Source organism: Rhinoraja longicauda, chromosome 22 (assembly GCF_053455715.1).
Source record: "Rhinoraja longicauda isolate Sanriku21f chromosome 22, sRhiLon1.1, whole genome shotgun sequence".
NCBI classification, from domain to species: Eukaryota; Metazoa; Chordata; class Chondrichthyes; order Rajiformes; family Arhynchobatidae; genus Rhinoraja; species Rhinoraja longicauda.
Genome location: NC_135974.1, coordinates 3,824,120 through 3,843,005, shown reverse-complemented (window position 1 = coordinate 3,843,005; position 18,886 = coordinate 3,824,120).

Below are 18,886 nucleotides of genomic sequence, written 5' to 3'. Positions count from 1 at the left end.
AAAACAAAATTCAGTGACCATCATGGGGGAGAGAGAGAGGAGAGAGAGAGGAGGTAGAGAGGGGTGGGGGGGGGGGGGGGGAGAGAGAGTGGGGGGAGAGTGAGGGGGAGAAAGAGTGTGGGGGAGAGAGACTGGGGAGAAAAAGTGGGGGAGAGAGAGAGTGGGGGGAAAGAGAGAGTGGGGGGAGAGAGAGGGTGTGGGGGTGAGAGAGTGAGGGGGAGAGAGAGTGAGGGGGAGAGAGAGTGGGGGGAGAGAGAGTGGGGGGAGAGAGTGGGGGAGAGAGAGTGGGGGGAGAGAGAGTGGGGGGAGAGAGAGGGTGGGGGTGAGAGAGTGAGGGGGAGAGAGAGTGAGGGGGAGAGAGAGTGGGGGGGAGAGAGAGTGGGGGGAGAGAGAGGGTGGGGGTGAGAGAGTGAGGGGGAGAGAGAGTGAGGGGGAGAGAGAGTGGGGGGGAGAGAGTGAGGGGGAGAGAGAGGGTGGGGGTGAGAGAGTGAGGGTGAGAGAGTGAGGGGGAGAGAGAGAGTGGGGAGAGAGAGAGTGGGGGGAGAGAGTGGGGGGGAGAGAGAGAGTGGGGAGAGAGAGAGTGGGGGAGAGAGTGGGGGGGAGAGAGAGAGTGGGGGGGAGAGAGAGTGGGGGGGAGAGAGAGGGTGGGGGGGAGAGAGAGAGTGGGGGAGAGAGAGTGGGGGTGAGAGAGTGAGGGGGGAGAGTGGGGGGAGAGAGAGTGGGGGGGAGAGAGAGGGTGGGGGGGAGAGAGAGAGTGGGGGAGAGAGAGTGGGGGGGAGAGAGAGTGAGGGGGAGAGAGAGAGTGGGGGGAAGAGTGAGTGGGGAGGAGAGAGAGTGGGGGGGAGAGAGAGGGTGGGGGTGAGAGAGTGAGGGGGAGAGAGAGTGGGGGGGAGAGAGAGTGGGGGGGGAGAGAGAGAGTGGGGGGGAGAGAGAGTGGGGGGGGAGAGAGAGAGTGGGGGGGAGAGAGGGTGGGGGGAGAAAGAGTGAGGGGGAGAGAGTGAGGGGGAGAGAGAGTAGGGGGGGAGAAAAAGTCGGAGTAGAGGGAGCAGCGGGTGAGAGCGAGAACATGGGGAGGGGGAGGGTGTCAAAGGGTCCAGTGAAGATGCGCCGCGACTTGCAGGGGGCTGCTCCCTCCCTCTCTCTCCCCTCTCCCTCTCTGCCAGAGCCAGCGAGCTCTGCGCCGCTCCTCCACTCTCTTCCCCCGGCCCCGTCTCCCTCTAACGCAGTGAAATAAGAACAAACACGAGTGTTGTTGTTGTTCAGAAGCCGCGCATCCCCGGGGTGAGCGGCGGTGGCGGCGGCGGCGAGGAGGGGAGTTTCACTCGTGTTTGTTTCCCTCTGACACCCTCCCCCTCCCCGCGCTCCCGCTCTCACCCGCTGCTCCCTCTACCCCAACGCTCCCACCCCACCCTCTCACCCACTGCTCCCTCTACCCCGACGCTCCCCCCCCACTCTCTCTCCCCCCCCACCCTCTCACCCGCTGCTCCCTCTACCCCGAATCTCTCTCCCCTCTCTCACTCTCCCCGGGGTGATTGGCGGCAGAGGTGGCGAGGAGGGAAGTTTCCGTGGGCTTGTTGTTTGCGAGGGGACGCTGCGATCTCTCGCCTTGTCCCGGCTCTGGTTCGGTGGCGATCCGCTCTACGGTGAACCGTCGCCGGCAGCTTCTGCCTCCAGTCCCCACCCCCTAAGAGCTTGCAGCGGGCCGGATAACATCTCGTGGCGGGCCGGATGTGGCCCACGGGCCATAGTTTGGAGATCCCTCTCTTAAACGATGTGATAGTCCCAGCCTCAACTACCTCCTCTGGCAGCTTGTTCCATACACCCACCACCCTTTGTGTGAAAAAGTTACCCCTTGGATTCCTATTAAATCTTTTCCCCTTCACCTTGAACCTTTGTCCTCTGGCCCTCGATTCCCCTACTCTGGGTTAAAGGACTCTGTGCATCCACCTGATCTATTCCTCTCATGATTTTATACACCTCTGTAAGATCTCCCCTCATCTTCCTGCGCTCCATGGAATATAGACCCAGCCTACTCAACCTCTCCCTATAGCTCACACCCTCTAGTCCTGGCAACATCTTTTCTGAACCCTTTCAATTTCTTTCCTATAACATGGTTCCCAGAACAGAACACAACATTCTAAATGCAGTCTCACCAAAGTCTTATACAACTGCAACACGACCTCCCAACCTCTCTACTCTGTACTCTGACTGATAAAGGCCAAAGTGTCAAAAGCCTTTTTGACTACCTTATCTACCTGCGACTCGACCTTCAAGGAACCATGCACCTGCACTCCTAGATCCCTCTGCTCTGCAACACTAACCAGATGCCTACCATTTACTGTGTAAGTCCTGCCCTTGTTCGACGTCCCAAAATGCAACACCTCACACCTCTCTGTATTAAATTCCATCAACCATTCCTCCGCCCACCTGGCCAATCGATCCAGATCCTGCTGCAATCTTTCACAACTATCTTCACTATCTGCAAAACCACTAACTTTTGTATCATCAGCAAACTTGCTAATCTTGCCCTGTATGTTCTCATCCAAATTGTCGATGTATTTGACAAACAGTAACGGGCCCAGCACCGAACCCTGAGGCACACCACTAGTCACAGGCCTCCAGTCTGAGAAGCAACCTTCCACCATCACCCTCTGCTTCCTTCCACGGAGCCAATTTGCTGTCCATTCAGCTATCTCTCCATGGATCCCTTGCGATCTAACCTTCCAGAGCAGCCTACCTTGCGGAACCTTGTCGAATGCCTTACTGAAGTCCATGTACACAACATCTACAGCTCTGCCCTCATATACCTTTTTGGTCGCATCTTCAAAAATATCGATCAGATTTGTGAGACGCGACGTCCCACATACAAAACCATGCTGACCATCCCTAATCAACCCTTGCCCATCCAAATGCCTGTATAACTTATCCCCCAGAATACTCTCCAGTAACTTACCAACTACAGATGTTTAGCTCACCGGCCTGTAGTTCCCAGCATTTTCCCTGCAGCCCGTCTGGAAAAGAGGCACAACATTTGCCACCCTCCAGTCGTCCGGCACCTCTCCTGTATTTCAGGACGACTCGTAAATTTCAGCCAGGGCTCCCACAATTCCCTCTGGTCTTCCGCAATGTCCTCGGATATATCTGATCAGGCCCTGGAGATTTGTCTACCTTCAAACACAACAGTACCTTCAGTACATCTTCGACAGTAACCCTGACTGCTCTCAACACACTTCCAGTGACTGCTCCAAGTTCCTCCGTCTACTGTCTTTCTCCACGGTAAATACAGAGGAGAAATACGTGTTTAGGACCTTGCCCATCGCCTGTGGCTCCACACAGAGGTGACCGCTTTGATTCCTGAGGGGTCCCACTCTCTCTCTAGTTACCCTTTTCCTCCTTATGTATTTATAAAATCATTTGGGATTGTCCTTCATGCTGCCCGCCAGAGCTATCTCCTGGCCCCTTTTTGCCCTTCTGATTTCCTTTTTTAGTTTACTCCTTAGTTCCCGAAACTCCTCCAGGGATGCACTTGATCCCAGCTGCCTATATCTGTCCCATGCATCCTTCTTGTTTTTGACTAACATCTCAATTTCCCTCATCAGCTAAGCTTCCTCACGTTTGCCTGCTTTGCCCTTCACTCTAATGGGGACGTACACATCCTGAGCTTTCTTCAGTACACTTTTAAAAACATCCCACTAGGCCGATGTTCCTTCCCCTCAAATAACCTGCTCCAGTCAACTTGAGTGAGACCTTCTCTCACACCCTCAAAGTTGGCCTTACCCCAGATGAGCATTTTAACACGCGGACCCTCTCCGTTCCCATCCGATGGGCCGAGCGGCCAGAAGGCTTGGAGATGGGCCGTGGCTGTGGACTGGGAGCGCGGCCAGAGGCCGTTATAACAGTATAACAGTATAACAGAGCTTTATTGTCATTCGATACCAAGGTACCGAACGAAACTACATAGCAGTCACACAAAAAAGAACACAAGACACATGACCCCAACACAAACGTCCATCACAGTGACTCCAAACACCCCCTCACTGTGATGAAGGCAACAAAACTTCCACTCTCTTCCCCACGCCCACGGACAGACAGCTCGTCCCCGACCGACCCGCACAGTCCCCGCAAGGGGATGGAAGTCCCCGCGGCCGAGTCGTACCGGGCGCTGAAACGTCTCGTGGCCGAGCCGGGCGATGGAAGGCCCCACGACCAAGCCTTGCGCAGCTAAGTCCCGTGGCCGAGCCGCACCAGGCGATGTTAAGTCCCGCGGTCGAGCCGCACCAGCGATGAAAAGTCCCGCGGCCGAGCCGCACCGGGCGATGTTAGGCCCCGCGGCTGAGCCGCACCCCGCGCCGTGAGGAAGAGACTTATTGAGGCGCCACGGTCTCGATGCCTCCTGGATCGCCGCGTGGAAGCCCAGCGGGGCCTCACGGGTGGAGGCCCGGGTCGGGCGAAGCGGCCGATGGAGCCCGGGTCGACACCACGGACACGTGAAGTGGGGGGTCGTCAGCGGCGAGGCCTCGCGATGATGTGGCCTCGGCCACAGTGAAGCCTTGCTGCGGTCACGTGGGTCAACCCACGGTCGACGATACAGGAGCACGTGGAGACCACCGTGAGGGGGGGAGGGGAAGAACAATGGTGGAGCCGGTGTGGTGAGACCTCCATGAGGGAGGTGGGGGGAGAACAATGGACAACAGGCGGGGGACAAAAGACAATGGGTACCCAGCATGGGGGAACTGCTGTGTGTGTGGGGGGGGGGTGGGGGGACATAAGGAGGAGCCGGCATGGCTTAGTATCTTTGTCAGTCCCGTAGGTGGCTGCTATTTGCATACATTGGGTACGCAAACAAAGAATCTCACTGTGCCTAGTCACGTGTGACAATAACGTATTCCTATTCCTATTCCATAACTATCCTAAATGAAGGAGTCGGGGTAGAGGGAACTATCCTAAACTTAATCAAACTGTGGTCACTGGTCCCAAAAGGCTCCTCCACACACACACTTCATTAACTTGCCCCTCCCAATTTCCCACTACTAGATCCAGCGTTGCCATCTCACGTGTGGGGGCCTCCACATACTGCTTGAGAAAACTCTCCTGAACACTTTTGAGGAATTGCTCCTCATCTAAACCCTTAACGTTATGATTTTCCCAGTCTATATTTGGGAAAGTTAAAATCCTCCCGACTACACCAACCTTATTTGACCTGCAGCTGTCTGCAATCTCCTGGCACGTTGGTTCTTCTAATTCCCGTTGACTATTCGGGGGTCTGTCGTACACCCCCAACAAGGTGATCATCCCTCTCTTGTTCCTCAGCTCCACCCGTATAGCCTCACTAGACTCACCTCACTCTTCCGTAATGTCACCTGTGACCACAGCCGTGACATCCTCCTTGACCAACAATGCAAGCCCCCCTCCTCTTTTCCCCTCACCCCCGTCTCTCCTGAAGCTCCTATACCCCAAACATTGAGCTGCCAGTCCTGCCCCTCCCTCAACCAGGTTCCAGTCATGGCTACACCGTCCCAGTCGCTCGTACCCATCCATGCCCTAAGCTCATCTGCCTTACCCGTCAGGCCCTGCATTAAAATACATGCAGTTTAAACCAACCCTCCTTCCTCACTCTCTGCCTTTCACCTGTCTATTCTGTCCACTAATCTTTCCCACACCACCCTCCACACCAATGTCTAGCCTCTCCTGTGCCTCTGTCCTGCACAAGATCCCACCCACCCACCCCCTGCCAATGTAGTTGAAACCCTCCCGTGTAGCATTAGCAAACTTCCCGCTAGGATGTTGGTCCCTTGCAGTTTAGGTGCACCCCGTCCCTTTTGTACAGGTCACCCCTGCCCCTGAAGAGATCCCAATGATCCAGAAATCTGAATCCCTGCCCCCCTGCACCAACTCCTCAGCCACACATTCATTTCCCCCATCTTCCTGTTCTTACCTTCACCAGCACGAGGTACTGGAAGCAATCCTGAGATCACTACCCTGCAGGTCCTGCTTTTCAGTCTTCTGCCCAATTCCGTAAATTTGTGTTGCAGAACCTCCTTCCTCTTCTGACCTAGATCATCTGTGCTAACATGCACAACAACCTCCGGCTGCTCCCACTCACTCTTGAGGATGCCGTGCAGCCGCTCCGAGACGTCCTGGACCCTGGCACCAGGAAGGCAACACACCATCCTGGAGTCCCGCCTGCTGCCGCAGAATCTCCCGTCCACACCTCTGATGATGGAGTCTCCCAACACTAGGGCTCTGTCTGACGTCACTCTTCCCCGTTGAGCCTCGACACCAGGGTTGGAGTCACAGCCCTGGCTACCGCTCAATCTTGTCGCGTCACCTGCGCCCAAGAGGGTGTACCTGTTTTCAGTAGGTACAACCACCGGGGTCTCCTGCTCTCCACATGTGCTCCTCTTTCTCACAGTCACCCACCTTCGCTCTTCCTGTACCCTCGGCGTGACATCCCCACTGAAGGTCCTGTCCAGGAAACTCTCGTTGTCCCGGAAGGTCCTGAGGTCATCCAGCTGCTGCTGCTCCAGTTCCCCAACACGTTCATTCAGGACCTGCACCTGCACACAGTTTCCGCAGGTGTAGTTGTCAGAAACACCAGCAGTGTCCCTGACTTCCCACATCCTGCAGGAAACACACTGTACCAACCTGCCTGCCATTACGTCAGTGGACAAAACATGTCACAAATTTCGAATCAAGTGTGGCCTCCTTGGCTCTGCCTCCTCGCCGAGTGCCTTTGGCTCTCTTTTTAAATCTCCATTCCCTCTGACTCGCCTTCTTTCAGCCAAAACTCGCTCTCGCTGCCTCTGCCTGCTGCTTCTCTCCGACCTTCACGGTCGTCACTCGAACCGTAGTTTAGTTCAGTTTAGTTCAGAGCTGCAGCGCGGCAACAGGCCCTTCGGCCCACCGGATCCGCGCCGACCAGCGATCCCCGCACATTAACACTATCCTACACCCACTAGGGACAATTTGTTACATTTATACCAAGCCAATTAACCGACACACCTGTACGTCTTTGGAGCGTGGAAGGATACCGAAGATCTTGGAGAAAACCCACGCGGGTCACGGGGAGAACGTACAAACTCCGTACAGACAGCACCGGTAGTCGGGAAGGAACCCGGGTCTCTGGCGCTGCATTCGCTGTAAGGCAGCTGCCCCACCGTGCCACCGTGTGAAGGAAGGTTACTGTGGAGGAAGGTTACTATGGGGCCTTGGAGCTAAATGGAGGAGCAATTCAATGGTGGAAATTGCACAGAATGACGGACAGAATGACTACCTTTTAACTTTTGTAGTCATCTGCACAACGTGAAGAAAACAGATGAGTGTTTAATCCCTGCGCAAATTCCAAATGGCTCTTCTGGAAACACAGTTTGCATATCAAAGATCTGGTTGATCACGCTGCTGAAATGGTCACAAAAAGCAATCAGTTATCAAAGAAACAAGCTGGCAGCCATCCGCGTTCTGTCATCTTTCAGGCTGTTACTAAGAGGCTTGAGTTCTGTTCAACCAAGGGTGTCCAGCCCACAACCAGCAGGATATTGAAAGTTAATGACCTACTGATGTTGGCTGAATTGATTCTTCTTATCTGCAAAGGCCAAGTGGCAGAAATGTCTGCACGGTACATACACTCGGAGCTAAAATATAATCTTCTCATCAAAATACATTAAAATACTGGCTCGGAAAAAAACAGGAGCTACACTGCTTTGTCAAAAGACAGAACTCGATTTCTCAATGTTCCTCGTTCTTGCTTTGCTCCTTTTAAATACGAGGAGCATTTTCACAGTCTACCAAAGTAAACTTTGTCTGAATGTGAATTTATTGGGGACTTTCCTTTCAATCTCTCCTGCCCGTCAACAAAGGACGAATTGTTGTGTGGCAGTGCAATGGCCATGTATTGATCCAACTGCCAATAGAAGATTCCCATTGAACTGTGTAATTTGTTCTGTGGAGATCTGAGCGTGACCGTCAGTTGACTGAACAATACCAGTCAGGTAATTGGCATATGGTTCAGCAGTTTGATGGTTTTCTATTTAGCTGATTATTGCTGAGTTCACGACTTATGTTTAGGGAGATGAAACAGAAATGACAGTTCCAAACTCAGACTTCCTTGAAAGGTATCGATTGTGAGCGTTTGTCAGGATTCTTACATCCATTCGAATCCTGGAATGATTTGATGCCACATAATGTCATCCTGTTTTTGTACATCTTTTCAATCAAAACCGAGGTTTGAATGAATCATCGTACAATCAAGGGGATGACAGCCGTGGACATTTTGTTACAAGTATTTTTCATATTAATAACCTACTGAATCAGGCACGGAATTAACTTTGCGATTCTGATGCTGAAACACTCCAGCATCGCCAACAACTACACACTTGACAACAGTGGTGGGATCCGGCAGTGCCCTCAGCTGTACTGTTCAGTGCAGCACAATTGGCAGAGCAGCTGCCTCACAGCACCAGGGAGCCCGGTTCAATCCTGACCTTGGGTGCTGCCTGTGTGGAGTTTGCACGTTCTCCCTGAAGCTGTGTGAGCTTCCTCCGGGTGCTTCCGGCTTCCACCCACATCCCAAAGACATGCAGGTTTGTAGACAATAGACAATAGACAATAGGTGCAGGAGGAGGCCATTTGGCCCTTTGAGCCAGCACCCCCATTCAATGTGATCATGGCTGATCATTCTCAATCAGTACCCCATTCCTGCCTTCTCCCCATACCCCCTGACTCCACTATCCTTAAGAGCTCTATCTAGCTCTCTCTTGAATGCATTCAGAGAATTGACCTCCACTGCCTTCTGAGGTAGAGAATTCCACAGATTCACACTGAAAAGGTTTTTCCTCATCTCCGTTCTAAATGGCCTACCCCTTATTCTTAAACTGTGGCCCCTGGTTCTGGACTCCCCCAACATTGGGAACATGTTTCCTGCCACTAACGTGTCCAACCCCTTAATAATCTTATACGTTTCGATAAGATCCCCTCTCGTCCTTCTAAATTCCAGTGTAGCCCAGCCGCTCCAGTCTTTCAACATATGACAGTCCCGCCATTCCGGGAATTTACCTAGTAAACCTACGCTGCACGCCCTCAATAGCAAGAATATCCATCCTCAAATTTGGAGGTTTGTAGGTTCATTGGTCTCTATAGGTTGCCCTTGGTGTTAAGGGAGTGGACACGAAGGTGGGGTAACACAGAACTCGTGTGAACAGGTGAGGGCTAGATGGTCTGCTTCCATGCCATGTCTAGTTTAGAGATACAGATATACAGTACAGAAACAGGCCCTTCAGCCCACCGAGTCCATGCCGACCAGCGATCCCCGCACATTAACGCTATCTTGCACACATTAGGGACAATTTACAATTATACCAAGCCAATTAACCTACATAGCTGTACGTCTTTGGAGTGTGGTAGGAAACCGAAGATCTCGGAGAAAACCCACGTGGTCACGGGGAGAACGTACAAGCTCCGTACAGACGGCGCCCGTAGTCGGGATCGAACCCGGGTCTCCGGCGCTGCATTCGCTGTAAGGCAGCAACTCTACTGCTGTGCAACCCTGCCACTCCGAACTAATTATACTTATGTTCATTGGGAGATAATTGAGATGCTTGAGCTCTCTTCTCTCAGTTGATATGGACAAGACTGATGCCATTGCTAGCAGTTGCTGCCACAATCGCCATTGATTCCATTGACTCTGTGGCAAAGAGGTCTCTCTGTGCTGGACACAGGTAGGTATGCCCTATGCAGTGTAAACTCATGCTCATACTCATACAATGTGTGAACGTAATGCCCAGAGCACCATTCACATGCAGGGATCTTTCAATGAAATATTTTCACTTATGTAATCTTTAAACAAAATGTTCATTTGCCCATGCAGTGGTAACGTCAGCACTCATTGTCCATCCCTCACTGCCCCTCAATTGGCAAAGCAATAGACAATAGACAATAGGTGCAGGAGGAGGCCATTCGGCCCTTCGATCCAGCACCGCCATTCAATGTGATCATGGGTGATCATTCTCAATCAGTACCCCGTTCCTGCCTTCTCCCCATAACCCCCTGACTCCGCTATCCTTAAGAGCTCTATCCAGCTCTCTCTTGAATGCATTCAGAGAATTGGCCTCCACTGCCTTCTGAGGCAGAGAATTCCACAGATTCACAACTCTCTGACTGAAAAAGTTTTTCCTCATCTCAGTTCTAAATGGCCTACCCCTTATTCTTAAACTGTGGCCCCTAGTTCTGGACTCCCCCAACATTGGGAACATGTTTCCTGCCTCTAACGTGTCCAACCCCTTAATAATCTTATACGTTTCTATAAGATCCCCTCTCATCCTTCTAAATTCCAGTTTATACAAGCCTAGTCGCTCCAGTCTTTCAAGATATGGTAGTCCCGCCATTCCGGGAATTAACCTAGTAAACCTACGCTGCACGCCCTCAATAGCAAGAATATCCTTCCTCAAATTTGGAGACCAAAACTGCACACAGTATTCCAGGTGCGGTCTCACTAGGGCCCTGTACAACTGCAGAAGGACCTCTTTGCTCCTATACTCAACTCCTCTTGTTATGAAGGCCAACGTTCCATTGGCTTTCTTCACTGCCTGCTGTACCTGCATGCTACCTTTCAGTGACTGATGTACTAGGACACCCTAGTGCATCAGATGTCACAGCATATTGGTGGATCGAGAGTTATATACGGCATGAAAACAGGCCCAAAAAGCTGGAGCAACTCAGCGGGACAGGCAGCGTCTCTGGAGAGAAGGAATGGGTGACGCTCCGGGTCGAGAACGATCTCCATCTGCAACGTCACCCATTCCTTCTATCCAGACATGCTGCCTGTCCCGCTGAGTTACTCCCAGCTTTGGGCGTCTATCTTCAGTTTAAACCAGCATCTACAGTTCCTTCCTACACACGAAAACAGGCCCTTCAGCTGAACTGGTCCAGACCAATCACTGTGCCCACCTGAGCTATTCCCATTTGCCCGTGTTTGGCCCACATCCCTTTCAACCTGTCCTGTGCACATACGTGTCCAAATGTCTTTTAAAGTCTCCAATATGCCAGAGCAAGTGGAAGAGGCAGGTTTTGTGGATGTTGTTGAATTAAATGGCTTTTTAACCAGTATCTGTTGGTTTAATGGCCACTTCTACCTCTCTAATTCTCACTTGCTTTGCTTTTTTATGCACCGTCTCTTTCATCACGATTTTGTACATCTCTTCTGATATTTTCCTCGTGGTGCAGATGTCCGTTTACGTGTGACCGCAATCTTATGCACCACTGATGGATTGTTTTAAATGAAAGACAGTCTGAAGACGGGTCTCGACCCGAAACGTCGCCCATCCCTTCTCTCCCGAGATGCTGCCTGACCTGCTGAGTTACACCAGCATTTTGTGAATAAATAGATTTTTAGATTTAGAGATACAGCGCAGAAACAGGCCCTTCGGCCCACCGGGTCCGCGCCGCCCAGCGATCCCCGCACACTAACACTATCCTACACCCACTAGGGTCAATTTTTACATTTGCCCAGCCAATTAACCTACACACCTGCACGCCTTTGGAGTGTGGGAGGAAACTGAAGATCTTGGAGCAAACCCACGCAGGTCACGGGGAGAACGTACAAACTCCGTACAGACGGCGCCCGTAGTCAGGATCGAACCTGAGTCTCCGGCGCTGCATTCGCTGTAAGGCAGCAACTCTACCGCTGCGCCACCGTGCCACCCCTTCGATTTGTACCAGCATCTGCAGTTATTTTCTTATACTAAATGAAAGACATGGTCATTTGCATTATTTCTACTATATTGCTTCCTGTGCTGAGTCTTGGTCGTTGCAGCTGACGGTTTGAGCTATCTAAACATGTAACTATTTCAATATTTGACAGGTTTGTAGACTCAATGACTCCCTCTACTCAAGTTATTATTAACATGATGGACACAACAAAAGGAAATGGCAGAGGCAGGTACAGTTACGATGTTTAAAAGCCATTTGAGCAGCTACATGGATAGGAAGGGTAATGTGGATAATGGACCAAACGCAGACAAACAAGACTAACTCAGTTAGCTGACGGATGGCATGGGCAGGTTGGGCTGAAGGGCCTATTTCAGGTAGCCTGCAAGGGCCTGCACGGTAGCGCAGCGGTAGAGTTGCTGCCTTACAGCGAATGCAGCGCCGGAGACTCAGGTTCGATCCTGACTACGGGTGCTGCACTGTAAGGAGTTTGTATGTTCTCCCCGTGACCTGCGTGGGTTTTCTCCGAGATCTTCGGTTTCCTCCCACACTCCAAAGACGTACAGGTATGTAGGTTAATTGGCTGGGTAAATGTAAAATGTAAAAATTGTCCCTAGTGGGTGTAGGATAGTGTTAATGTACGGGGATCGCTGGGCGGCACGGACTTGGAGGGCCGAAAAGGCCTGTTTCCGGCTGTATATATATGATATGATATGATATGATGTATAACTCTAGGACTTTACCCTGTGTCATGTAAACATCAGTTTAGTTTATTTAATTGTCACCTGGGTACGGTGAAAAGATTTTGTTGCATGCTAAACAGTCAGTATATAGACAATACATGATTACAATCAATGCATTTACAGTGTACAGACAATACAAGTTACAATATATCTTTATTGTCATTGTACAAGTACAACGAGATTAAGAATGACACTTCCATATCGATGCTGTAAAATAAATAAAGCACGACGAAAACAAAAAACAACAAAAAGAAGAGAGAAAAAATATAAACAAGGTAAAGTGCAAATAGGTTCATGTAGGGTCAGTTGTACCAGATGACCATGGGGGCAGAGACATATCATGGGGGGCTCTCAGCAGGGCCGGTTCAGAGCAGCTGTAGCTCTAGGGATGAAGCTGTTCCTTAGTCCGGAGGTGCGGGCGTAGAAGGCCTTGTAACGTCTGCCAGATGGAAGTAGTTCAAACAGGCAGTGGCATGGGTGTGTGGAGTCCTTGTAGATGCTGGTGGCTTTCCTGAGGCAGCGTGCGTTGTAGATGTCCTCCAGGGCTGGCAGCTGTATCCCAATGATCCTCTATTCTCTGCAGATGACCCGCTGAAGTGCTCTCCTATCCACTGCCGTGCTGCTGAGATACCACACATAGATGCGTTATGTCAGGATGCTCTCTGTGGTGCAGCGGTAGAAGGTCTTCAGCAACTGTTGGGGCAGACCAGCCTTTTTTTAGCGTCCTCAGGAAAAACAGCCGTTACTGTGCTTTCTTGACCAGCGCAGCGGTGTTAGTGGACCATGTGAGGTCCTCTGAGATGTGTGTGCCCAGAAACCTGAAGCTGGACACTCTCTCCACTCTGTCCCGGTCGATGAAGACTGGAGCGTATTCCTCATTCTGTGGCCTTCTAAAGTTGATGATGAGCTCCTTGGTCTTAGTTGTGTTTAGGGACAGGTTGTTTTCTGAGCACCAACTCGCCTGGTTCTGAACCTCCGCTCTGTAGGTTGATTCATAACATGCATAATGCCCACATGCATAAAACATCTCAGCCCTTCAGTTACCTGAGCCTGGGAGAGGATGCTGGAAGAGATCACGGAAGAGAGGTAGGACTACAGATATTTTTTTTCCTGGGCCTCTCCAATGCAATTGAGTGTAGAACAAAGGTCCAGGCAATTTGCAGTTGATATGATAGCATTGGCAAGTCTATTTTACAACAATGGTTGTTCTGGCTCAGTTTCCTCGTCAGGTGTGTTTGAAATAAGGCACCACAATCAGTGAGAATAGGTGATAAATACCACAACCAGTGAAGGTTGGTGACAAATTAGATTTAGATTTTTAGATTTAGAGATACAGCGCGGAAACAGGCCCTTCGGCCCATCGAGTCCGCGCCGCCCAGCGATCCTCACACACTAACACTATCCTACACACACTAGGGACAATTTTTACATTTACCCAGCCAATTAACGTACATACCTGTACGCCTTTGGAGTGTGGGAGCAAACCGAAGATCTCGGAGAAAACCCACGCAGGTCACGGGGAGAACGTACAAACTCCGTACAGATGGCGCCCGTGGTCGGGATGGAACCTGAGTCTCCGGCGCTGCATTCGCTGTAAGGCAGAAACTCTACCGCTGCGCCACCGTGCCGCACTCCACGATAATCCTCCACGATAATCCTCAACACAGATGCCTCGCAAGGAATGTGTTCTCCCCCCCCCCTTCTGTACTCCTTGTATCTTTGTACACTCACGACAGTGCAGCCAAACATTCATCCAACTCAATCTACAAGTTTGCAGCCGACACCAACACGATGAGATGGAGCACAGAGCCTTGGAACTTGGTGCCAAGCCAACCACCTCTCCCTCAACACTAGCACGACAAAGGAGATTGTGACTGGCTTCAGGAAGTGAAGCAGTACACACACCACAGCACCATGATGCCAAAGTACAGATGGTTGAAAGCTTCAAGTTCTAATGAGTAAATACTGCCAGCAATTTGTCTTGGTCCAGCCACATCGAAGCTATTGCCAACAGAGCACACCAATGTCTCCACTTCCTGTATGTCTCCACTTCCTTTATAAAATCATGAGAGGGATAGATCGGGTAGACGCACAGCAGGTGAATCAAGGCCCAAAGCAGGTGAATCAAGGACCAGAGGGCATAGGTTCATGGTGAAGGGGAAAAAATGTAATAGGAATCCGAGGGGTAACTTTTTCACACAAAGGGTAGTGGGCGTATGGAAAAAGCTGCTAGAGGAGGTAGTTGAGGCTGGGAGGAGGTAGTTGAGGCCCAACGTTTAAGAAACAGTTAGACAGGTACATGGATAGGACAGGTTTGGACGGATATGGACCAAACGCAGCCAGGTGGGACTAGTGTAGCTGGGACATGTTGGGCTGAAGGACCTATTTCCACACTGTATCACTCTTTGACTATGACTCTATGAGAAGGCTGAGGACGTTTGGCATGACCCCAAAAACCCAAAGACATACAGGTTTCTAGGCTAGGTAGCTTCTGTAAATTGTCCCTAGTGTGTAGGATAGAGCTAATGTACAGGAGATCATTGCTCGATGCAGACTCGGTGGGCCGAAGGGCCTGTTTCTACACCATATCTATAGACTAAACTAAACCCTCACCAATTTCTACAGATGCACTGTAGAAAGCATTTGATCAGGATGCATCGCAGTCTGGTTTGGGAACAGCTCCATCCAAGAACGTAAGAAGTTGCAGAGTTGTAGACATGGCCCAGACCGTCACACAAACCAACCTCCCTTCTATTACTCCACCTGCATTCCATGCTGCTTCAGCAAGAGGTACAGTTATTTGAAAATGCATACCTCCAGATTCAGGGACAGTTTCTTCAGGCAACAGAACCATCCTCTTATCAGCTAGAGTGTGGTTCTAGACAATAGACAATAGGTGCAGGAGTAAGGCCATTCGGCCCTTCGAGCCAGCACCACCATTCAATGTGATCATGGCTGATCACTCTCAATCAGTACCCCGTCCCTGCCTTCTCCCCATACCCCCTGACTCAGCTATCCTTAAGAGCTCTATCTAGCTCTCTCTTGAATGCATTCAGAGAATTGGCCTCCACTGCCTTCTGAGGCAGAGAATTCCACAGATTCACAACTCTCTGACTGAAAAAGCTTTTCCTCATCTCCGTTCTAAATGGCCTACCCCATATTCTTCAACTATGGCCCCTGGTTCTGGACTCCCCCAACATTAGGAACATGTTTCCTGCCTCTAACATGTCCAACCCCTTAATAATCTTATATGTTTCTATAAGATCCCCTCTCATCCTTCTAAAATCCTGTGTATACAAGCCTAGTCGCACCAGTCTTTCAACATACGACAGTCCCGCCATTCCGGGAATTAACCTAGTAAACCTACGCTACACGCCCTCCATAGCAAGAATATCCTTCCTCAAATTTGGAGACCAAAACTGTACACAGTACTCGACCTCCCATTTACTTCATTGGAGATCTCTGAAATATCTTTAATTGGACTTTATCCGTCTTCAATGTTATATCTTTTACTAAATGCGGTACCTTTATCTTTACCTGTGCACGGTGGATGACTTGGTTGTATTCATGTACAGGCTTGTTTTGACTGGATAGCATGCAAATAAAAGCTCTGGCTGCACCTTGATGCCCGTGAAAATAATAAACAAAACTAAACATTATAATCACATTTGACATGCTTGGTGGAAGTCCTCACTGTGTTTGATGCACCAGGGAATGGAATATGTGGAACCGGTACAGATGTACAGTGCTCCTTCTGGAACCCCTCTCAACTATACTGTCACATGAGACAAGGCTATAACTGGCACAATGCTCAACAACTCCGTGGGTTGCCACCTTGTCGTGGTGGAGAAGCTCGTGTGGTCCTGAGATCCTGAGGGCGATGCCGTCTGGAGCTACGCTCCTGGTAGGGTCACCCATGGCGGTAAGGTCGAGGGGGAGGTCCCTGACAAAGAGCAATCCAACCAAGACCTCAACGGTGGAACAGGCGGAGGGAGGGTGATGGCTGACTTTAGTGGAGCGTCACAACGGCTGGGAAGGCGGATGGATGAAGGCTGCAGCAGAAAAGGGTCCCCGGTCGTCTTGGACTCCACGCCACTGGATCCTGACCCAGATCTATCAAGGACCGTGTGGTGGCTGTCTGTGCACCGGTCTCCCCACGTTAAACAAAGTCACGCACAGGCGTCCGACCCTATGGAGAGGACAGTCACACTCGCTTCCAGTGACCGCCGATGATGATGGGACAACAACTGCACACTTCAAAAGGATGATCAAATGATTTCAGCTATATTAATGAGTCAGTTGACCTAGGATGATTAAAACAAGGAACAGAGAGAGGACAGTACGGTGGTGCAGCGGTAGAGTTGTTGCCTTGCAGTGCTTACAACTCCAGAGACACGGGCTCGATCCTGGCTTGTCTGTACGAAAACTTCAGTTTCTCCCACACTTCAAAGATGTACAGGTTTGTAGGCTAATTGGCTTGGTATAAATGTAAAAATGGTCCCTAGCGTAGGATGATGTTCGTGTGTGGGAATCACTAGCTGATGCGGACTCGATGCACCAAAGCGCCTGTTTTTGCGCTATATCTCTAAACTAAACTAAACCTGTAGATGTTGGCATCCTGCATAGAATACAAAGTGCAGGAGTAACTCAGCGGGTCAGACTGCATCTCTGGAAGACACGAACAGGCGATGTTTCAGGTTGAGACCCCTTTTTCAGACCTTGGAAGAATGTTGGGGTTACAAGAATCCAGCATTAAATGTTATGAGGGCAGATATGCTGGAGGAAGCCAGTGCAGGAAAAGGGTTCCTCCTCAGTGACTCTCCCCATCAGAAGCATGCTGAGGGCCTAATTTTCTCAGGAGAAACATTTCAGGAGACCATAGATGTTACAGAGACCGGTCACCTTGTGCAGTCCGATCGTGGGTGATCTGCATGTGCGTGGACTGTTCTACCAGGTGATTGCCCCTGTTTCCCTGACTGTCCCAACCTCTGCTGTTGGTGGTTACGGCCTAACATCGGGGAGCTGGCTGTCCCTTTGTTAGGAAATATAAGAAAATAACTGCAGATGCTGGTACAAATCGAAGGTATTTATTCACAAAATGCTGGAGTAACTCAGCAGGTCAGGCAGCATCTCAGGAGAGAAGGAATGGGCGACGTTTCGGGTCGAGACCCTTCTTCAGACTGATGTCAGGGGGGCGGGACAAAGGAAGGATATAGGTGGAGACAGGAAGATAGAGGGAGATCTGGGAAGGAGGAGGGGAAGAGAGGGACAGAGGAACTATCTAAAGTTGGAGAAGTCGATGTTCATTCCGCTGGGCTGCAAGCTGCCCAAGCGAAATATGAGGTGCTGTTCCTCCAATTTCCGGTGGGCCTCGGATCGACCTCGGAAGCTCCAACTGCAGGAGGTTGGACCGCCCCGATCGCGGGAGCCTCGATCGCCCCGATCGCGGGGGCTTCGATCGCCAACTGCGGGAGCTTCAATCACCCTGACTGCGGATGGATCGATAGCCCCGACCGCGGGGGAAAAGGAGGAAGAAGGTAAAGGTTATTGGCCTTCCATCGCAATGGGGAGTGTGAGGTTGCCGAAAAACAAGATGGCCGTGCTGCCTGCGGTGGTGGGGACTCGGGGGGAGCGCCGTGATCTTGGTGTTTGCGGGGACATCCTGGAGTCTGGTGCGAGTGTGGACGGCTCTCTGACTGTTCGGGCGGACAGGGACTGCAGAGAGAGTGCCAGCGGTCGGTACAACTCTGGTCACATCACGGTGAGGGATCGTGTGTGTGTGTGTGGCCCGGACATTGAACTGATGGCTGTGGGTCTCCACTCATTTTACTTTAGAGATACAGAGCGGAAACAGGCCCTTCGGCCCACCTTCGGCCCATCGGATTAACCTACAAACCTGCACGTCTTTGGAGTGTGGGAGGAAACCGAAGATCTCAAAAAAAACCCCACGCAGGTCATGGCGAGAACGTACAAACTCCGTACAGGCGGCGCCCGTAGTCGGGAACGAACCCGGGTCCCCGGTGTTGCACCTTCAACCAATGCCCTCGTGTTTTTTAACCAAATAGCGCAGGAAAAAGAATCTGAATATCTACCCTATTTGTGCCTGACATACTCATGTACCTCCATCAAAACTCCTTTGGTGCTGGGAAAGCAAGCCCAGCATATCCAATCTCTCTCCATGACAAATCCCTCCAATCCAGGCATCACCTGGAATCTCTCCTCACCCCATGGCTCTTTCCAGAACATCCACATCCTTTGATGCACCTAGCAGGCGCTTGGATGATGTGCTAAGCATCACCATATGAGAACACTGAGAAAGTCTGGACTGCCCCAACAGCTGCTGACGACCTTCTACCGCTGCACCATAGAGAGCATCCTAACGCATGGCATCCCTGTGTGGTATCTCAGCTGCACGGAGGCAGAAAGGAAAGCTCTTCAGCGGG